The 21,625-nt window shown below is 32.7% G+C and overlaps 1 long non-coding RNA gene across 1 annotated transcript; it reads right to left on the bottom strand.

The window, feature by feature from the left end:
* Positions 1–4,066: 4,066 nt before the first annotated feature.
* On the bottom strand, positions 4,067–12,772 carry LOC122602568. The gene is made up of 2 exons (XR_006324321.1): positions 12,659–12,772; positions 4,067–4,114 (listed from the first exon to the last, which is right to left on the bottom strand). It is a non-coding gene; the product is annotated as an uncharacterized LOC122602568 (long non-coding RNA).
* Positions 12,773–21,625: the final 8,853 nt, after the last annotated feature.

The following is a 21,625-nucleotide window of genomic DNA, read 5'->3' as shown; positions in this document are numbered from 1 at the left end:
TGGCTAAAAAGTTGGAGTTGTTACAAGACGGTGTATATGGGTTTAATTTTGCATGTGTTTATTTTTTTTCTTTCACATAGGAGTATGTAATTTTACTTTTACTTTTACCCTTAATATCAATTGCGGTACGAGTGTTTATTTTTTCTCACTTTTTACATACTCACATATATAATACTAATCTTCAAACCCGTTTGATGAACGAATAGTCTCTCTTTCTATATATATATATATATATATAGGGAAAAGGGAATATAAGGTTATCCCGCACCTAAGCTTAGGTGTGAAACCTCTCACATGCTAATATTTTATTATTTGTTGTTTAATGAATAAATACATGGGCCCCCATGATTTTTATGGATTAAAAAAACAATATGTGAGTGTTCCACACCTAAACTTAGATACCCGACAACCTTATATTCTCATCCCCCATATGTATGTATATATATATAGGAAAAGTGAATATAAAGTTGTCCGGCAACTAAACTTAGGTGTGAAACCCCTCACATAATAATTTTTTAATATTTGTCGAATTTTAATTAAATCACATGGCCCCTGATTTTTATGAATTAAAAAAACAATATATGAGTGTTCCACACCTAAGTTAGCTACTTAACAGTCTTATATTCTCATCCCCTTATATATATATATATATATATCAAAGGTAAATATCAAAATAATAAATAATAAAACAGGTAAAAAAACAAACATGAACAAAACAAATTTAAAATAATAAACTCTTTTGTAGTAGAAGAATAATCCATAATCAAATTATAATTGAAAATAAAATAAATTAAAAGAAATGAAAATTAAGAATATCATAACAACTATTTAATAATAAACATATATGTACAAAATACCAAAAAAAATATATTAAAGTGGTATAAAAAAAGCCGTATATTTCTTTTGTTGAGAAATTTACTTAACTTGATTTATTTTTTAAAAATGAGAAGAAAAAGAATAATATAAATGTGAATAATTAATAAAAATTTAACTTGTATATGTAATAATTTATTGGCAGAGCTTTAAGAATATTCTATATCTTTAAAATGTAAATATAATTATCAATTTAATTAGCAAATAAAAAAAATCTAGGAAAAAGAAGAGCTCTAAAGTATTTGGAAAAGATATTTAATTTTTAAAGAAGTTTAAGAAGTGTCAAGTGTACCTCCAACCTCGTCTTTTAGTTATAGTATATACAAGGTTGTAAATAACGTTTAACGGTCCCTTCGCGGCTGACCGCCTTTAAGGTTTAAATTTCATTTCGCGGAGATATAACGACGTTATAACGGAAACTATAAACTGTAAAGGAATATACTTATAAATATATACATATCTAACCATTATCATAATAAAAGACGTCAATAGCCATAGAAAAACTAAAAAAATTAACTTTCAATACTATGTAGGTATTGAATTTAGTATATTTTTACTTTTCATTTACATACCCATACAGCCGCCATCCTTATCTCCTGGTGCTTAGATTTTCTTTTTTTTAAACATCAAATTATTATTAGAATATTAGTTTTATGTATTTTCATGTATATCATGTAGATTAAAGATTCGATTTATTATCAAGACTTCTTAGTTTATATCAGGTTTGTCATTCTTGTATTGTTTCCTCTCTAGTTTTTTCTCCCCTTTCTTATCTTCTACCAAAACAATTCCAACTTTTTTTGTCTGAAAAAAAAAGTTTCAAATTTTTTGTTAAAAGTCAACTCGTTATTTGACTTTTTTGACCGTTATGACCGTTAAATCCCGTTAAATTCTGTTATTTGACCGTTATTGACTGGGCCGTTAAATTTACCCTACAATGCACTTAACGTAACGGCAGACCTCAGTTACCCGTTTTAACGCCATTATAATGGCCGTTAAAACCGTTATTTACGACACTGGGTATATATGTACTAAATGATATTATTATGAAAGATAATTAAGAATTAAAATATAAACATACGTTTGATCTTGTACTTAACATTCTTTATGGAGGAGGTTCGTACAGTTCTATTTACGAAAACAGTCAAATTTTTAGAATTATGTATTATATCATATGTGAATAACTTTATTCACATGTGAAAACTTAATAAAGATTCATATGGGAACAAAACAATTGTTAAAAACAAGTAAAGTTACGTATAAATTGATTTATTCACATATGAACCACTTTTTTACATATCTTATTCACATATGAACCTCGCAAGTTATTAGCAAGTTATCAATTTATAATATAGTAGTTTTCATGGTTCTTTTAGTTGAAATTGTTTCTCACATAAACCTTTGTGTGTGTATATATATATATATAAGAAAAGGTTCATATGAGAACCATTTTAATTGGAGGAACCATGAGAACCTTTAACTTATAATTTGATATTTATATGTGAATAATATAGGAGAACAAGTTTGCTCGCATATGAACAAATCATATTATACTAAAATTACAATGTTCATATGTGAATAGTTCTACATTAACATTAACATTAACATATATATATATATGAGGAAGGGTTATTTGATAACTCACAAATAAAAAAGAACGCGGGAACAATTCTGGACCACAATTAATTTCTTATATTTTCTCTCTCTTCCATTAAATAAGAATATTCACTCAAATCATTTAAAATACTTTATCTCACAAACCGTAAATCGTTAGACGAAACAAAAAGCATGGGTAGTCTTAAAATTTCGTCCCCTTTCATTAGAGATCCAATTCGATATAATTTTGACGACTTTTTAATTTTCATTTTTTTTTCCCATCACGTTCATCCTACACATGTGTAAGATCATTGTTTTCACATGTAAATTAGTAAATGAACATATGTACACAACAATGAAGGTCAAGGGCGAAGCCCGTCAATCCATGGCAGAGCCATGGTAGCCAAGGACGGAGCCCGTCAGTCCATGGCGGAGGAATAGCGGCTAAGGGCAGAGCCCGTTAAGTAGATCACCCCTCACTGGTCACCCCCTATGACCTATAACCCCCTATGACCTATCACCCTATGACCTATCACCCTCTATGACCTATCACCCCCACTAGCTTTGGTTTATGAATATCCTTAAAGCGAAGCCCGTTTCGAATCATAATTTTTGTTCAACCTACACATGTGTAAGTTCAACCTACACATGTGAGCTCAACCTACATATGTGTAAGTTATGCGTAACTACCAAAAAGAAAAACGAAAATTAAAAAGTCGTCAAAAGTATATCGAATTGGATCTCTAATGAAAGAAGACGAAATTTTAAGACTACCCATGCTTTTTGTTTTGTCTAACGATTTACGGTTTGTGAATTAATACATTTTGAATGATTTGGGTGAATTTTATTATTTAATTAAAGAGATAAAAAGAGGAAAAGAATGTGTGGTCCAGAATGGTTCTTAAGTTTTTTTTTAGGAGTTCTCAAAATAACTCACCCTATATATATATATATATATATATAAAAGATTTAATGTTCTTAAACTCCTATGTATTTTTTTATTTGTTTCTTCCAGAGCATTGAAACTTTTTTTTTCTTCCTATCTAAATCGTCAAAGCTTTAAAATGTATATTTATAGGCCATTTTGTTAACAAAACAACGTTGTCTTGCTAATAAAAATGCATGTATTGATGGGAATTATTAACTTAAATAAAAGAACATATATAAAAAATTTAAATCTTTTCATATCAAAAATTTATTTTTGAATTTTATTTTATGCTAACTGTAAATTAATTTAATATATCTTAAAGAAAACACTTTTATCAAACTATTAATTAAAGGAATTTACAAACTAGTGCCATTGGGACACTAGTTATATTGCATTTAGTGAAGTCAAAAATTTTTTAAATATAAAATCGATTTTTTATGATTCTTAAAAAAATGATAATTATCTGATTAAATTAATGAATATTGAATGTATTTATTTTTTAAATTAAGAAATTCATACTTCATTAAATGCACCACAACTAGTGAGTTACCCCCAACCTCTTTTTTTTTTAAGTTATATGATAGATTAATTTAGAAGTTATTTATAACTCTCTAAAGGAAAAAAGGCAATGCGGTTAAAAATGAAACAAATTATTGAAATTTTCCTTACCATGTAGTAGTAGCACTTTCCATAACTTGACGTAAATCCACCTGATGACTACAATGAGTAGTGCCAAAAGTTGAGTATGTTAATGCAGGATTAAATCTAATATATAAAACATTTAGCGAACACAGTCGAGTATGTGATCATAAACAATACAATTAACGTTAAGAATCTAATGGTTTCATTTTATTAATTAGGACATCAAGTCGGACGTGTCTATTCCGTTTCAAGATTTTTTATATACAAGAACACTTAAATATCCATGAATAGATGTTTTCTTATTAATAACAACGTGGTTTGGATAAGTGGTAAACACTTTCACATTTGGAAACAGAGATCAAGGGTTTAATTCTCATTCAATGCAAAAGACCGGAAGTCCTTTTCTACAATTGAAGTAGAACATAGAGGTAGTCTCTCTACTTTGGTAGGGATAAGATCTACCCAAATCTCAACCTCCTTCATATACAGTCAAGGTATTAGAACTCAAAACCTACGTAAAGCAACAGTTAGCAGTTTCTTTCTTTTCCTTTTAATATTTTCTTATAAATATCTACAACATATGAAATGGTAAAATATTGAAAAGGGGTAATGAAAAGGGGCTATTATATGGTTTATTGGAATTTATTAATTTTCAATAAATAAAAATGATTATTTATTGAGTCCTAATGTTAATTGTTGAGTCCTTCAACACACTTTTTAACTATTAGCTTACAAAGAATCAAAATAAAATAGTAAGTACCGATATATAATATTTATGTAGGGGTTGAGTATTGTAAAACAAGTATTAAAGTAAAACAAATAGGACAAGATCTTGACCCTTAGATCATGGTTAGATTGATGCACGAAGATTCACGAAGCAATTGATACACGATGAATTTTATGATGCACGATGATGTTCAGTGAAGAAAAACCTATTGTTTTAGTTGTTTTTACTTTAATACATGTTTTATTTTACCTAAAACATATATACACAAATATATATATATATATATATATATACCTATAGACTTTCCTTATTTTTAGAACTTTTTTTTTGTAAGAACCATGAGAACTCTCAAGTTATACAGTGAAACCCCTATAAATTAATAGTGTTGGGACTGAGATATAATTTTATTAATTTAGCGAGTTATTAATTTATCGAGTGTTGATTTTCACTAGTTATATGAAGTTGGGTCTTGACAAATTATTAATTTTATCGAGGTATTAATTTATCGATTATTAATATATAGAGGTTTGACTCTATATTGAATCACATGTTTTTTTGTTCATTCACATGTCAAATGATATAAAAAAGTATGTTGTAGAAGATTCGTTTACAAAAACCTTCAAAATAGTTTTTGTGAACTTGTGAATGAATAAATGAATATGTTCACGTTTTCATTCATATGTTAACAAATGGGTATATATAAGGTTTTGAAAAAAACTTTTTTCTGCAACATATATTTTTATAACGTTTCACGTGTGAATAAACAAAATAAAATATGTGATCCAATACATAATTTAAAAATTCTAAAGGTTCTTACAAAAAATTGGGTTCTAAAAATAAGGGTCCCCCTATACCTATATATATATATACACACGTCTCCTATATATATATATACGTCTCCTGTATATATATATATAGGAAAAGTTCATATGAGAACCATTTGAAGTGGAAGAACCATGAGAACCTCAAAATTTACTTGATATTCATATGTGAATGATGTATGTGAACAAAATTGTCACAGATGAACAGATCAAATTATAATTAAAATCACCTATGTTTATACATGAATAGTTCTTCAATGAACTTTCCCCTATATATATATATCTATATATATATATAAGAGTCTTAAAATCAACTTAAAAAAGTATGGATAAATAAGTTATTGTTGGAAAATTTATGTTACAGATGTATTTTGTTTTATATGTCAACTTAAAATAATTAAATAAATAGATAAGTTAAATTCTTTTGAAAAGTGTTGTGTTTGATGTTTAATTTGTCGCAAATTGCTATTTGAATAAACAATAAGTATGTTTATAAATAAGAGTGTTAGTGGTATATTAATTTCTTATTAGAAGTCACGCCCTTAGTTGACAAGGAGGGCACGAATGCAACAGGCCCGAGCATAGGATCAGCTCACCGACAATGAGGCGTAATATTGCATTTTAGTGGCTCACGCTCGCATCACGAGCCATTTTAGAGTCGCCTTTTGTTTTGTCTCGACCCGGCCAGCTTGCGCCTGGCTTGTTTCCTGGCTTAGTGGGTTAATGGTGCCACATGATGTTATTCTTGGTTGAACGGCACAGATGTTGCAATTAGGTGCACTGTGCTTCTATGGTATAGTATTATCATGCAACAACAACACCACTTCCACTAACCGATTAACACACACAGAATGCTCTAGTTCATCAACAAAGCTTTCCTTCCTCCTCTTTCATTCCATTATGTTCTTGAAGGTAAAATTCTGGGTGCTTGATTAACTCCAATAGTACACACATTCCATTATGTTCTTGAAGGTAAAATTCTGGGTGCTTGATTAACTCCAATAGTACACACTGCTTCAGCTGTTGTATTTTGGAAAACGCACTGGTTTACTTGGGTGGCTGAAAATTTGTTGTAAAATATGCTAAAATGTGTAATGAACCTTTATGTGAAATGGGAATGTAGGTATTGAGAGAGAATGTAGGTATTAGAACTATGAATAATTAATTGGTCAAAAGGTTAATATTTCATTCCATGAGAGGGTTTATATATGCTTATAATTTGCATATAAACCCCTTAACTAATTACAAGCAAGTACATGATTAATTACAAGATAAACCCCTTAATCTAAACATACTAAACACCAAGGACATATCAAATCCAAGTTTACAAAACACGCACTACTAAATATAAAGTTAACAATCTCCCCCTTAGTGCTGTTTTGTAAAATATCAACGATTAGATCTTTTCTTCTTCCTTTGGCGTCTATTTCGCTTCTTTGTTGATGATTCGGTTTTGTCGTGTAGAAAGGTTTGATCTTTGAAGGCTCGTTTTTCGTACTTGCGCTTTGATTCCTTCCAGTATTTCTTAGGCACAAAATGATATTTCGGGTCATCAGGTCGATTGGATGGTTCGATGATATTGTCGGCAAAGTTAACTGGGGGCATGTTGTGAAGGCCTTGCACATTATTGGGTGAATATCTGACCCATGTCCCCAGTGGATGATGAATCACACCTTCTTGTACTTTCGGCAATCTTGCTTCTTGAATTCGTCTTGATCTTGTTTTGTGATCCAATCTAGTCTTTATCCTTTTGATCACCCTTTCAATTCTCTTTCTTTCTTTGTCATTATCTTCAAATTCAATGAGGCTTTCAAACACTGCAATACACTGTCTCAACGTCCCATCAGAGTATTTACAAAGTTCTTCAAGTCTGATGAAGATTTTGTGTCCTTGATCACTAACGAATACAAATCCTCTCGAATTGTCAAATATAGCACCAGTGTTGAAGTTTTCTAGATTGATTCCTTTGATCCTTTGATTGGGTACCGGGAGGTTAACTTTCTTTCTTCTTTTCTCAATTGCCAATTGGAAGTCATTTTGAGTCTGACTAAGGACAAGACTGTCCATATATCTCTTGACAGCGTAATAAGCTTCTTGATTCTCAGGGTCCTGTTGAACAAGCTTACTTCCAAAGTGGTGAAGGAGAAAGATCAAGTCATCAGCAGATAGTAAATTAAGTCTCGCTTCTCCGAACATGTACTGGCACCCGTCTTATCTTTTAACCACAAACCACATTAGCCTCGGAGGTCTAGCAAACCCTGGTTCACGCCATTCTTTGAAGTGGAAACCAATTACTTCAACAATTTTCATCTTGAATTGGTTTTTCCACACTTTGTTTGCTCTTTGGCTTTTGGCTTTCAAAAGATCTTCTAAGTACTTGCTTCTTTGATGATCAAACTCATATGCTCTTCTTGCTCTTAGTTCATCAATGTTGATCTTTTTCAGCTCATGTTTTTCAGAGAAGATTTGAGGAGTCTTTTCTTCAAGGAATTTTGTTGATTTGAACAAGTTCGGATGAATGGTGAGATAATTGATTCTTCTCCTTTCATTTGGACGAAAGCCTCCTTCATTATTTTGGACTTGTGGTGCTCTAGGGTTGATATGAATTTGGGGATGATTGAGATGATGAATGAGTTGGTCAAGGTTCGTTTGATTGAGTGAAAGTTTTGGTTGAGGGACATTTGGATAATTAACAAAGCTTGGAGGAGGAAGATCGTCATTACCAAAAGAATTGTCGTCATCATTAGGATCAATTTCATTACCTCCAAAATCAAAATCATCAACATCTTGAGAATCATTATTTGCATCTTCAATAATAACAGTGGGATCAAGATTGAGGCCTCGAGACTGAGCATCATCTCTCATATCTGAACCATGAATAACTTCAGTTGCAGCGCTAGCTCCAGCCACTGACTCTTCAACATTAACTTCTTCAGTCCGTTCAATGTTCTCCCCCTCGTGCTGATCCTGATCATCACGCCTCTGATGAGTTACTGCAGTTGATTTACACGAAGCTTCTAGCTCGGTTATTCTTTTAAGTGCCGCTTCGAGTTGAGCTTCTTTTAAGAATAGATCTTGAGCTGCTTGATCTTGAGAAAGCTTGAGTTGGTGCATATGATCAAAGCGAGCTTGAATGGATGCTTGGATTGCAAGATCGAAAGAATCGGTTTGTCCCTCAAGAGAAATAAGATTGGCAAGAAGAGAATCGTAGAGAGAATTAAGATTTGCACGGCTTTCGGGGGGCATTGGACCAGAGAGTTTTTTAGGGAGCGAATCGGATGAAGAAGAAGAAGGTAATGAGTGAGGCGAAGATGGTTCAAGAGGTAGTGTTGGTTTTGTCGGGCGAGGATTAGTATGTCGTTGATGAAGGAGGCCTTGAGCATCTAAGGCCGCAACAGCTTCTCACTCTTCTCGATTAATTAGGATATTAACTTGTTCGGAGACAACTGAGGGCTCATAGCATGAAACAGAAGGGATGGCAACAACTTTTCCTTTTTCAATACGGAGCACTTCGGCTTGTGTTTCGGGAGACAGAGGAAGACCTTGATAGACTGACGTAGATGTCGTTGTCACAACTGTAGGCTCCGTTAGGTTTACAGTGTGGCCTGAATGGTGTGAGCCATCAAGGCTTCCCAATGATTTATGAAGCGATTACTCGACATTGGTTGTTGCAGAACGAATTGGTTTAGCACGAATGTCGAGCACAATGTTCCGGTTGGTGGGACCTCTAGAGTTTCCTAAAGAGCCCGTTGGACTGGGAGTTTTACTTCAAAAATGCACGGCAAACCTTGCTTCTTCAAAGCTTAACTCCGCAGTGCCTGTCAAGGTTACTTGTGGTATGAACACATAGACAGGACTTCCAGACACTCTTGAGACGGTGAAACCACCGACTCTCGGTCCGTTGAAGCAACATTCAAAGAATGTGCGTGCTCAGAAATATGTGTCCTAGGGGATCTAGACTCTATTGTGTGAGCAAATGAAGTTGGGAGAGAGGCAGAAGTCTCCACTGTTTCAATATCAACGTCCTCCGAATGAGAAGTCGATAGTGGATGCGGTTGGTGCCTGTGCAATGATGAAACTGGATCCTGTTGAGAGGATCCAGAGTGGCGAGAAGGTGTAGAATGCGAGGTTGGGGAGTCCTCGGCTTCTATCCTAGTGGTGGCATCCCGGTTAGTTGGTTGAACTGTCGGAGGGCCATCGTTTTCTTTATGCCCTATGCTTATCCCGGACCACACATTCTCTCCATTATGTTTTTCGATCTCTCCCTCAAGACCACCTTGTTCCTCCGGAATATCAAAGAGAACTTCATTCAAGGGAGGTTCATCATTACTGTCATCATGATGAGATGAGGATTGTTCTTCATGAGATTCCTCAAGAATAGGTAGAAGAGGAGTTCTCACACGGACAACAAATTTGGGAATTGGAATGTGCCTTTTAGCAGAAGATGGTGAAGAAGGAGTTTCAGAGGAAGAAGATGAAGTAGTGAGTGGAGAAGGAGCAGTGAAGGATGAAGTTGTTGTTGATTTAGACTTTGATTTGGAAGATTTATGTTTCTTTCATTGTGGAGCAGATGATTCTGGTATGTCGGTTGCAGAAGAAGAAGAAGATGAAGGAACAGATGAGCCAGGTGCCGATTCTACTCCAGGCCCCTCTTTTCTTTTCCTAGACCTATGACCCTCTCTTGGCGACCTATGCGAGCGTGGGGAAGGCACAGCTAATTTGTCTTAAGAGCCATTTGTCTAAGAGAATCCTTACCCAAATGCCCTTTTATTTTGTTCTTTCTTTATGTCATTTTGATTTCTGTAATCATAGTTTTGTAGTTCTATTTCCGTTACATTGTATTCGCTAATTTATAGTTACATTGTATTCACTTGTGGTGTAAAAATCATTTTCTATATCAGAAGTGGTGCACAGATAAAAGTAGTGATGTAAATATCATTTTCTATTATGCGCCTCGAAGGCATAGGCCTGTTGGAAATAGGCTCAAATTTAGACACTCACACATACTCAATTCACGTATATATGTATGTATAAATATAAAATTATAACTTGCGGGAGAAAACTTGCTTTATTTCTTGCAAAAGAGTGTACATAAAACTATGCTACCTACATCCTATTTATAAGAGTATAAAACACATGCATATAAACCCACTAACTCCTAATTACCTGGACGAAACAAAGACTCCTACAAACTTGCTAGCATCTCTAAACTCTCCTAACTAACTGGTCAAAATAATGACCCATTACTATGGGATGGCAACGGGGCGGGGGTTGTCGGGGATCTCTATCCCCATTCTCGTACCCGATTTTAAGTTGTAATCTTCATCTCCGTTCCCATCCCCATCCCCGTCGGGTAACTAAATTACATCTCCATACCTCCATCGGGTGTCGGGGATCCCCGTCGGGTATTGGGGATATCTTTTTTGAATGAACATGAATTTATCTTAATCGAAGATATGTAGGAGAATGTGTATTTTGACATTTCCTTTCCATATATAAACAAATATATATGTTAAGTAAATGATTAATAAAGTATAACACATAAAAAGTATTAAACAAAAGCTTTAAACTTAAAATTGATTCTAAAATATAGATAAGAACTTTGATTCTAGTAAATATATATAGTATTTTCAGGTTCGGGTATGGGGATTGGGGATTTACGGTTTCCCATCCCCGTCCCCTTTTCCATCGGGGATTAGATTTACATCAACATACCCGTCCCCATCCCCGGTCAACTCGAGAATTCCCCAGTCAAATCGGGTGCGGATATCGGGTACGGGTTTTTTTGCCATCCCTACCCATTACTCTATTTGATCCTAAAAATACGGTCAACACAACTTTCTATCATTTTCAAATTTCTAATAAAAACATGACTATTACTTATTCAATAACCAACTAAAATCTAAGACTAAATCTTACAAGGCCAGGGACATGCGCTTTATGGAATTATGGGTCTTCATGTTACAAGTTCGCGTCGTGGATGATTCGATTAAAATACATATGAAACAGTTAAACAATAAGGATTATTAAATGTCTAAGAAGTTTAAAATAATAGCTTGATTCATATATTGAAGTAATTTAGTGTCAATGGATCAAGGTATATTAGGTTCCTCATGTTTATAGCAAATAGATATCCAAAGGATGATTAATTGATTCAGGCTCCTCTTTCTTGCCTCTTAAGGGGGAATGAGTGGTACCAATAGGGCCGTAAACGAATCGAACGAACACAAACGGGACCTTGTTTAACTTAACGAACGGTTCACGAACAGATAAACGAACAAAATGACTTGTTCATATTCGTTCGTTTGTGTTCATGAACGATTGTTCACAAACACAAACGAACGAACGCTAATGAACAAATACAAACGAACGAAATATATACAATTTAAGTATTTTTATTTAAAATTTTTCTTAAATAGTTAGGTATTAATAATATATATATTATATAAAGCAAATACATATATTTGTAAATGAACATAACGAACAAATGTTCACAAACATAAACGAACGAACGTTCACGAACAGATTATCGAATGTTCACGAACGTAAATAAACGAACGAGAGGTTTGTTCATGTTCGTTCATTTAACTAAACGAACGAACACGAACGAACTTCCCGTCGAACCGTTCATGAACTGTTCAGTTCGTTTACAACCCTAGGTACCAAGTATCCAACCTTACCCAATTCTTCCTCCAATCAAAATTAGTCACAACTATCTAATTCTACCAACTCTTAGCCAAATCCTGGGCATAACATACCCAATTCATTAAACTTATCCAATTTTAACGGTCATTTTTTACCCAACAATCGGTTTCCCTAATCTATCTACTACCCGAGCTTTACCTGATTGGTGGCAGCAGTGTAGCCGATCAGGTTCACTGAAACTAAGTCCTAACCTAGGGGTACTCTCTCCAACCTTAATCTCCATCTAGGTTGGCATCTTGTAGGTTAGAACTTATAGGTAATTTGGATTGGCCATGATAATCTTTGCTATCTTTAAAATATGTTTTCGGCTATTATTTCATTATCATCTATTTGATTGAAGTGATATTAAGTTTTAGAAGCACTAACCAGAATAGAAGGAGCTTCGTCTACCCTTGGCAACAGGTGTCGTGGTATGTTGAGCTTGATTCTCAATATCGTGACTAATCACATGTGCATTGTCCAGGTTGGAGTCCTCTATTGGCACATCTTCAAAACAAACAGAAATATTATACTTTGAGTCTTTGAAAACATGGATAAGTGATAAACACTTTGGTCTTTAAAGACAGCGGTTATGAGTTCGATGCTCATTCTATATTTCCATGCAAAGGTAGGGGACCTTTTTTTTACCATTTAGGTAGTAAATGGAAGCAACCTCTCTACTTAGGTAGAGTTAAGGTATGCCTACATCTTAACCTCTCCCATACACTGTCAGGTATTATGACTCAAAACCCACGGAAGACGATACTGAATAGTCTCTTTCTTTTTTTCTTTGTCAGGGTAAAAGTATGTATTGTTGTTGTTGTTGTTGTTATTATTATTATTATTATTATTATTATTATTATTATTATTATTATTATTCGAAAAAGTGATTGAGTTCAGTATTAAAAATCAATCAATAGTTTATAGTCTTCATGATGCATTTAAACTGACAAATATAATTTAAAGTGACGGATCTTACAATGATAAACAAATTTTTGGTAGAAGTTGTATTTTGTTCCACTTAAATACGCGTCCGACTTTCCAGCAATAGACTTCAATGGAATATAAGCGTCCGACTTTGTTCTAGCCATGTGAGGGTGCTTCTTGATCAACTCATATGCAATTTCTGCAGATAAAATAAGGTTTATAAAACAAATATATACGTAGGAAAATATTTAGTGAATACATATATGTATGGGAAATATTACATGTGTTTCTTGATATCTGCTTAAGTTTATATCCATTTTAATCAAAGTAAAGGTTGAATATATAGCCATTTCAACATTTAAATGTTTTATGTGGAGGTCACGTTTTGTACATACCCGACGGAAAACAAAAGTAAATAAATTAAAACTTACTGAATAACCCGTTACCAATTATACTATTGAGAAGCGCGGCAGTATTATATATCGTAAACGGATCTTGTTGAGAGTGCCTAACATGACTATTTGTAACCTCTAGCAAATACTTAAAAGTGTCTGCATGAGCACCAAAAATGGCTCTATGAATGGGTAAAAGATCCTTCTTATCAGTCTTGTATAACAACGTTGGGTTTTTTTCAACCAACATTTTGGCGGCGTCAATGTTGCCAACAATTGCAGCACGGTGCAACGGGTTTTGTTGTCTCTTACACACTAGATCTGGAAGTGATTCTGAATTTATCCATTTCAGAAGATACTCAACTAACTCGATATTTTTACAAGTACTAATTCCGACATGTAGTGGGCTTTCGTCATCATCGTTGATTTTAACGGTCAATGCATCTTTGTCTTTGATGAAATATTCTTTGGCTTCATTCCAGGGGCTATTTAGAATAGCTCCATATAATGCTCTATACTTTCTTGAATCTATTAGCATTTAAAAACACACATTCAAAAAAAATGGGTAATATATACTAATAGAAAAAAAAATTTTGAACAACAAAATATATTTTACATCAACTCTTAAATTACACGAATGTCTAATGGAAGTAACCCTATTTGTCAAAAATATTCGAACTAGATAAAAGGATAATTTATAATTATATGTGGAAAGCAAAATTTGTTGCCCCGTTTAAACTTGGTAGTTGTACTAGCCTATAAGTTAAAATATGATTGAGATATTCTTTTATAGACGAGCATGGTACCCGCGCAATGCGGCGGTGGTGGTGGAAAAGACGGTCTAGTGGTGTCGGTGACGGTACTATTGGTGGTGGTGGTAGTGTCAAGTGGTGTAAGTGGAAATTTTTAGAAGATAAGGACTTAAAGTGTTAAGTATTAAAATAAGGGTTTATGGTGTAAATTAATTCATTAAAGGCAAAGTTGGTAATTTATAAAACTCTTTCCATAGTGGGTTTTTATTAAGGAGCAATTTAGTAATTTCATATGTGACATATGAGTAACAATTTCTATTTTGAGGGGGTGCATAATCTTTATATAGGAGTATAGAAGTATAGATAAATAGTGTTTTATTTGAACGACACGTGTACATTTTAATGTGCATTTGAAGATCTTACTTTTAGATATTGTAAATAGATAAAGCTTTTGAATTTGAAAAATCATGAGAATTTCTTTTTTTTATCCCTCAAACATTATGAATATTACTTTTTAAATAAAATTTAAAAAACACATTTTTTTGGAAACTATCCATCCATTAAACTGGGTTGAAAACTAACGTTTATATGTAAATGGTTCTGACATGAATTTTACCATATATATATATGGGAAAAAGGAATATAAAGTTGTTCGACACATAAGCTTAGGTGTGGAACCCCTCACATACTAATATTTTATTATTTCTTGTTAGTGAATAAATGCATGATCCCTCATATGCATGATCCCTCATGATTTTTATGGATTGAAAATAAGAACCCCTAAAAAGACAAGAACTTTTAAGAACCTTTTTTAAATTCAAATTATTCACTATAGTATTGCTTACACATGTTCAAATGGCTATATAATTGCTTAAAAATGTTCATATAACCATCTATATACATTTGATCATTACCAATCTCATAAAAATATTATTTTACAAAAATACTTGCATACATATGATCGACCTGCATATATGTGATCATAACGTTATTCGTGCACATGTGATCATAAAATTCATGTCTCCAAAAATTACATAATGGATGATAATCCATGTTTCTACATAATTATAAGATCTAAAATTTTATCTAAACAATTCAATAACAATCAGAAAACAATTATCATGTAAATAATAATTAAGGATTAAGCTTGATTTAAAAAGTTCTTAAAAGTTCTTACTTTTTAGAGGTTTTTTAAAAGAACTTTTTCACTATATATATATATATATAGTGAAGATCCTGGAAGAAGGTGTCTTAAGGAGAGAAGGGATAGAAGGTCCTATTAGCTAATCAGAACACGACATGTGGCAAAATTAAAAAAAAAAAGCACGGTGACAATTTTGTAAATAAATGAAAGTTTTGTGAAGCTTGGTCAGCTTGGGATCTCAGTGGGTTGGGTCAGCTTGGGATGGGTCAGCTTGAGTTGGATCAGCTTGGTTTGGGTCAGTTTGGTCAGTCAGCTTAGGTCTGGGTCAGTTTGTCTGGGTCAGCTTGGGGTCTTGTCAGGTTTAGGCCAACTTGGGGTTGGGCCAGTTTGGGGTCTAGGTCATCTTTGGTCATGGTTAGGTCAGCTTGGGGCCTGGTTCAGGTCAGTTTGACACAATTTACACATAATCTACACAACTACACAAATGTAGATTAATCTACACAAATGTAGATTACGGGTTTGGGTCAGCTTGGGGTTCGGTTGGGTCAGCTTTGGGTTCGGTTGGGTCAGCTTGGGATGGGTCAGCTTGGGTTTGGGTCAGCTTGGGCTAGAACCCAGACTGATCAGATCCCAAGCTGACCCAAAACCAAGCTGACCTAGAACCCAGGCTGATCAAGCTGACGCAACCAAGCTGACAGACCAAGCTGATCATAACCCAAGCTGACCCAGACCTAAGCTGACCCAAAATCATGCTGACAAAAGTTTGATTTATTTACAAAAATGCCACCACGTTTTTTTTTTAAATCCACATGTCACGTTGTGATTGGTTCATAAGACCTTCTCTCTCTTCTCTCCTTAAGACACCTTCTTATATGATATCTCTCATATATATATATATATATATATATAAAAGATGGTAATACGTGGTTGTCATTTTGCCATCATAATTTTATACTAAGGTGACGTTGTTACCAATAACAAAAATAATATTAGATCTTGGTCTATACTTTAATGACACACATTTATATATATTACTATTACTATTAGGCTGCAATTTTTGAAATACATGTGATAGAGCATCTTCAAACTTTATATTCTGTTAAAAAAAAAAATCGATTTGTGATATATAAAATTTATCCGTATATCGTACATATATGACATTCAAATTATTCTTAAATATAAATATAAATGACTAATTCGCTAAACATAGTAGATGGCCAGATGCTATATATGTTGTGCAATACTTGTATACATGTCAATTTAAGCATAATTAGTTAAAAAAAATTAATACCTCGGTTATTGGGAGGATCAGCCAAAATTTCGTACTTAACTTTAAGCTGCTGCCACACAAGTTGACTTGTATCTAGGCCGACCACTGTATCCATAACATTTTCACTTAACGAACCAAAGATCCATCCTTTGACTAAATTGTCTGACCTTTTCCATTCCATATAATTATTATTGCTTTCAGAGACACCCTTTCCACGATTATTGCATTTTTCATCAATAATAATGAATCCTAGCATATCCTGGCTTGCCAAGAGACACTTCATTTGTTCTTGCCATGAACGATAATTCGTTTTGCCGGATAGCTTGATCGAAATAAAGTTGGCCGTATTCACGTGATTCACATTTGGGTATTGTCGAAACTCTGAAAAGTATGTAGATGATAAATTAATCTCTACATATATTAATTTCAAAAACGTATCAAGTATATTGTACTATATATATTTTTAAGGAAAATGATAATGACAGCCGCTGTCATTAACAACTTATTACATGCTTAAAAACTTGTACATTATATATTAAAAACCGCCTTCTGATTTTTCTAACAGAAAGATACCAATTTTAATGCACCCAATTAATTTTTACTGACAACCCTAAGGGCTGTCACTAACAAAACCCTATTTTTAATAATAACATTGACCGCATATATATACCTTTGCTATTGTCGGCGTTGCTTGAAGAACCCATTAGCTGACACAGTAACAAAGTTTCTAGTAGTGAAGACGGTATATTTATTCTCTCATTAGACAAATGGGGAAGGTTGAACTAATTAAGTAAAGACTGGGGAAGGTTGAAGATTAATTCTGCTATTTTTATGGGTCTTTTCTTATGTTTACCTTTTGATGGTCCTCAAGAGAGACTGGAACTAACAATTTTATAGTGTTTTAGTTATATCGGGTAAGTAGACATAAAGTCAAAAAGAGGAAGAAGACAATTTATTACCTTATTGGTCCTCCTGAGATTCTGGAATTAATAATTCTATATTGTTTTAGGGGAAATGATTAAATTTTATAAAAGATTTGCTAACTAGTGCCCTTGGGGCACTAGTTAACAAGCATTTAATGAACTAATTATTTCCTTATTAATCAAAAATTATATTTAATGTGTATTAATTCAATCTAACAATTTCTATTTTGAAATGAATAGTTAATACATATTTTCATATTTTAGGAAAGTTGAACTTTATTATATGCTTCTTAACTAGTGCACTAGGAGCACTAGTTAGCAAATCTCATTTTCTAATTAAATAGCCTAATAATCTTCTTAACTATGAGATGATGACATATGAAAAAATCAGGGGGTAAAATTAAGAAAGAGAATTAGTGGATATCACATGTTACCTTCTTAATGTTTTATGAGGATCATTAGGCTATTGGGTTAGGGGGATTTATCATTTTTCTTGTTTTAATTATATGAAAAATTTAAATGAAGTCCTTAGGGTTACAGTTAACGTGGATAAAAAAAGTTGTATTTTTTCATATGAAAATCCATCCCTAAATTTTATGGCAAAAATACAAGTATTTAATACAGCTTAATGAGGTTTATAGTTTTGAGGATATTTTTGTTTTGTATTTTCATAAGTTTGTACATAATAATTTTACATGAGATGTGTATTATTTCTAACTATTGAAGATTGTTATTGCCCATAATGCAATGATATGAATTGTTAATCTATGAGAAATCAAATTCTTAATATTATTCTTAGACATTAACTTTAGAGTATTTTGACTAAAAAAGCACCCATAAAGATTAAATCTCGTCCCATTGTTCAATTTGGGTTTTCCATTGAAAATTAAAGGTTTGATTACGTATAAGATTGAATATGTTTAGAAATAGGATTCGCACATCCAGGCGTTAAATCGGGTATTTTGCCGACCTTAAAGTTTGAAACGGACTTTATGTATATACAAATACATGTTTTATGATTGGATTCGAGTCTTGTTGATATTAGTAGTTTCATAGGTTTTAAATAATGGTAGGTGAAATATGACATATTATGGTGGTAGTACTTGTCATTAGCAGTTAGATAAGAATGACAAAAGAACTTTGTTTAATACTTAATTAACTTAAGAGGAAAAAAAATCAGTTCAGCAGAGATAAAAAGGTATATTGGAAATTTATATTAGATATATATGGGATGATTTCTGTAAAAACTTTATCTCAATAGAAATAATTTGCAAACATTTTTAGCGGCGGTTACAAAACCAACTAACCAAGTGAGTTTACTTGAATTAATACTAATCGTATGGCCGCATAATACGGTGATATAGGTGGTAACGACGGTGGTGTGATGGTGGCGGCGACAGGTAGTAGTGGCGGCGGTGGCGACAGTGTGCTGGTGGCGGAGACGGGTGGTGGTAACGGCGGTGGCGACGACATATGGTGGTATGATTATTAATATAAAAGTTATTGATGTAAAAAGGAACAATGTAATTATTTGAAAGGTTAAAAAAATGTATCATAAAATAATTTATTAAAGCTAATTTAGGTATATTATACAATAGATGGGATATTAGAAACTTGGAATAGAGTTTAACGCTCTATTCTCGACTTTAAAATATAGGAAAAGAAAGGATAAGAATAGATAAGGGAAGAAAAGAAAAAATATTCTATATATAAACGGCCTTCTTGAGTTAAAATGAACGAGAATGGTACTCGCGTAAATGCGGCGGTGATGGTAGTGACAGTGATGTGGTGGCATCGACGGATGGTGACGGCAACGACAACCGTTAGCGGCGGCAAATGAGTCAAGTTATGTAAGTATATAATATAAAGATATTTGATTTAAAAGAGTAGTGGATATATATTAGAAGATAATTGAATAATTGTGTAAGTTAATAAATTTAGGGTAAAATGGTAATTTTTCATATCCTAAAATTGTTAACTTTTCAACACTTTAGGATAAAGAGTGTTATTTCTTTTATATAATAGTATAAAAGTATAGATAGATAAGAAAAGAAAGGATAAAATATACTAAATTTACAATTATATTCTACCATTCATAGTTATGCACTCATACATAACCATATGTATCCAAAATATATTGATAATTTTTCTATAAAAAAAATATAATTGATATTAATAATTAAAAAGCTACATCATCAATAAATTAAAGATGTCGCAGAAGATGTATATGTATATCATTATGATGCAATTAAAAAAAAAGAAACCTTACTTTGTAGAGATCTGAAACAATCCACCTCCTCTCTGGCTACTTCACTTTCATGCCTAAAACCTAATATCATGGGACTATTTGGCAAGAGCTTTCTAAGGGTTTTTTAGGGGCTAGAAGATGGAATTGTACAAAAAATCTCCTATAACCTTGTTTGGAAATTAAGACTTGGGCTTTTAAATTTAAAAAAAATATCCCCAAAAAGCTTATAAAAAAAAAAGCTCATGGAATAAGCTTTTTAATAAAAGCCCCAACCCTTGTTTATCAAAATTACTCAACTACCCTCAAATAACTTGCACTATCATGTTCGATCCATATTCCAGAATATGCTCTTTTACTTTGTTGGGTATAATTTCATCTTTGGGTTTTAAGAAAATTTATAAAAATAGGCAACTTCCTCTACTTCAACTCTTTTCCATATAGAACTGAAATGGTTTTCTTTATTCATGAGCATAATCGTTATCAATTTAACTTTTTACTACCATGTCTCTTAACTACCATAATGATTTTTAATTCATTGAATTCACAATTATCCTACGCCCATGATATATGTGAAATTCAGTAATATTCTTTTACTGAGCATAATTCCATCGATCACATATAAGTTTTATAAGTTTTTTATGTTTTTCTATAAAAGTTATATATTTATTAATGTAATTATACATTTTTTAGCTACATCTCGAAGCTTATTTGCCAAACAGTTTTATACAATTAGAGGCTTCATTTTTACAACCCAGTCTCTAGCTCCAACCCCTAATTTCAACCCCAGCCTTTAAGTTCAGCCCCAACTAATTTTGCCAAACATATCTAATATCAAGCGTCTCACAGGCTTTCTTTACCATCCTATCAAATTAAGTACCAGAATTAAAATCCACCTTTCATTGTTTGTCTTTTCCTACTTCACCTACAATATATATAGATCGAGTTACAGGGGGATTGATGGTTGATGTGACTGCAGAGGAATTCAACCTCTGGATTTCAGCAACAAAACAAGAGATAAATTGGTACTTTCATACTTGGATGTCAATCTTTCCTTCCAAATCCGGTCATATTTGGCTGGAAAATTTTGGAACAAAAATTATTTAAGTTTTCTTATCATTTATTTTTCTTTCTTGCTTTAAAAAATCTCAAGAATGAAAAAGTTGGTTTTTTCCCTATCTTTTCTTTTTTTATCCCTTTAAAAAAAAGTCAAAAATGCAGTGTAAAAGTAAGCGATAAATTAGTCAACTCTACTAGCATTTGTTGAAAAAGGTGGATGGGTTTCTCTTGGGAAAAATAATGAATAATCTATTTTTAATTTAATATAAAAATAATGCCCAATATGGCAATATCGATTAAGTTTAACAGTTGGATTAAAAAATTGAGTTCAATAGTAATACGAGTAGTTTAATAACATGTTGAAATTGTCGACATGTTAAAAGAGAATACTTTATTAATTAGGTTTACAAATCCATATAGTAATAACATCGATAAAATAAGGAGTTTGCTAAATACAGTTTTTACGGCTATGTTTAAGATACATAAATTGTTTGTACATTTATCATGAAAATTAAGGATTGTATTTAGCATTTCCTATAAAATAGAAGCAGATAAAATTGAGTAATTGTCTAATTGGCCGCGTGACTCCGAAAGTCCGAATCGTGAAAAAGAAGACCCATTGGATCCGAACGTTGATCCATA

This window comes from Erigeron canadensis, chromosome 6 (assembly GCF_010389155.1).
Source record: "Erigeron canadensis isolate Cc75 chromosome 6, C_canadensis_v1, whole genome shotgun sequence".
In the NCBI taxonomy this organism is placed as follows: Eukaryota; Viridiplantae; Streptophyta; class Magnoliopsida; order Asterales; family Asteraceae; genus Erigeron; species Erigeron canadensis.
This window is presented reverse-complemented; position numbering and strand designations above follow the sequence as displayed.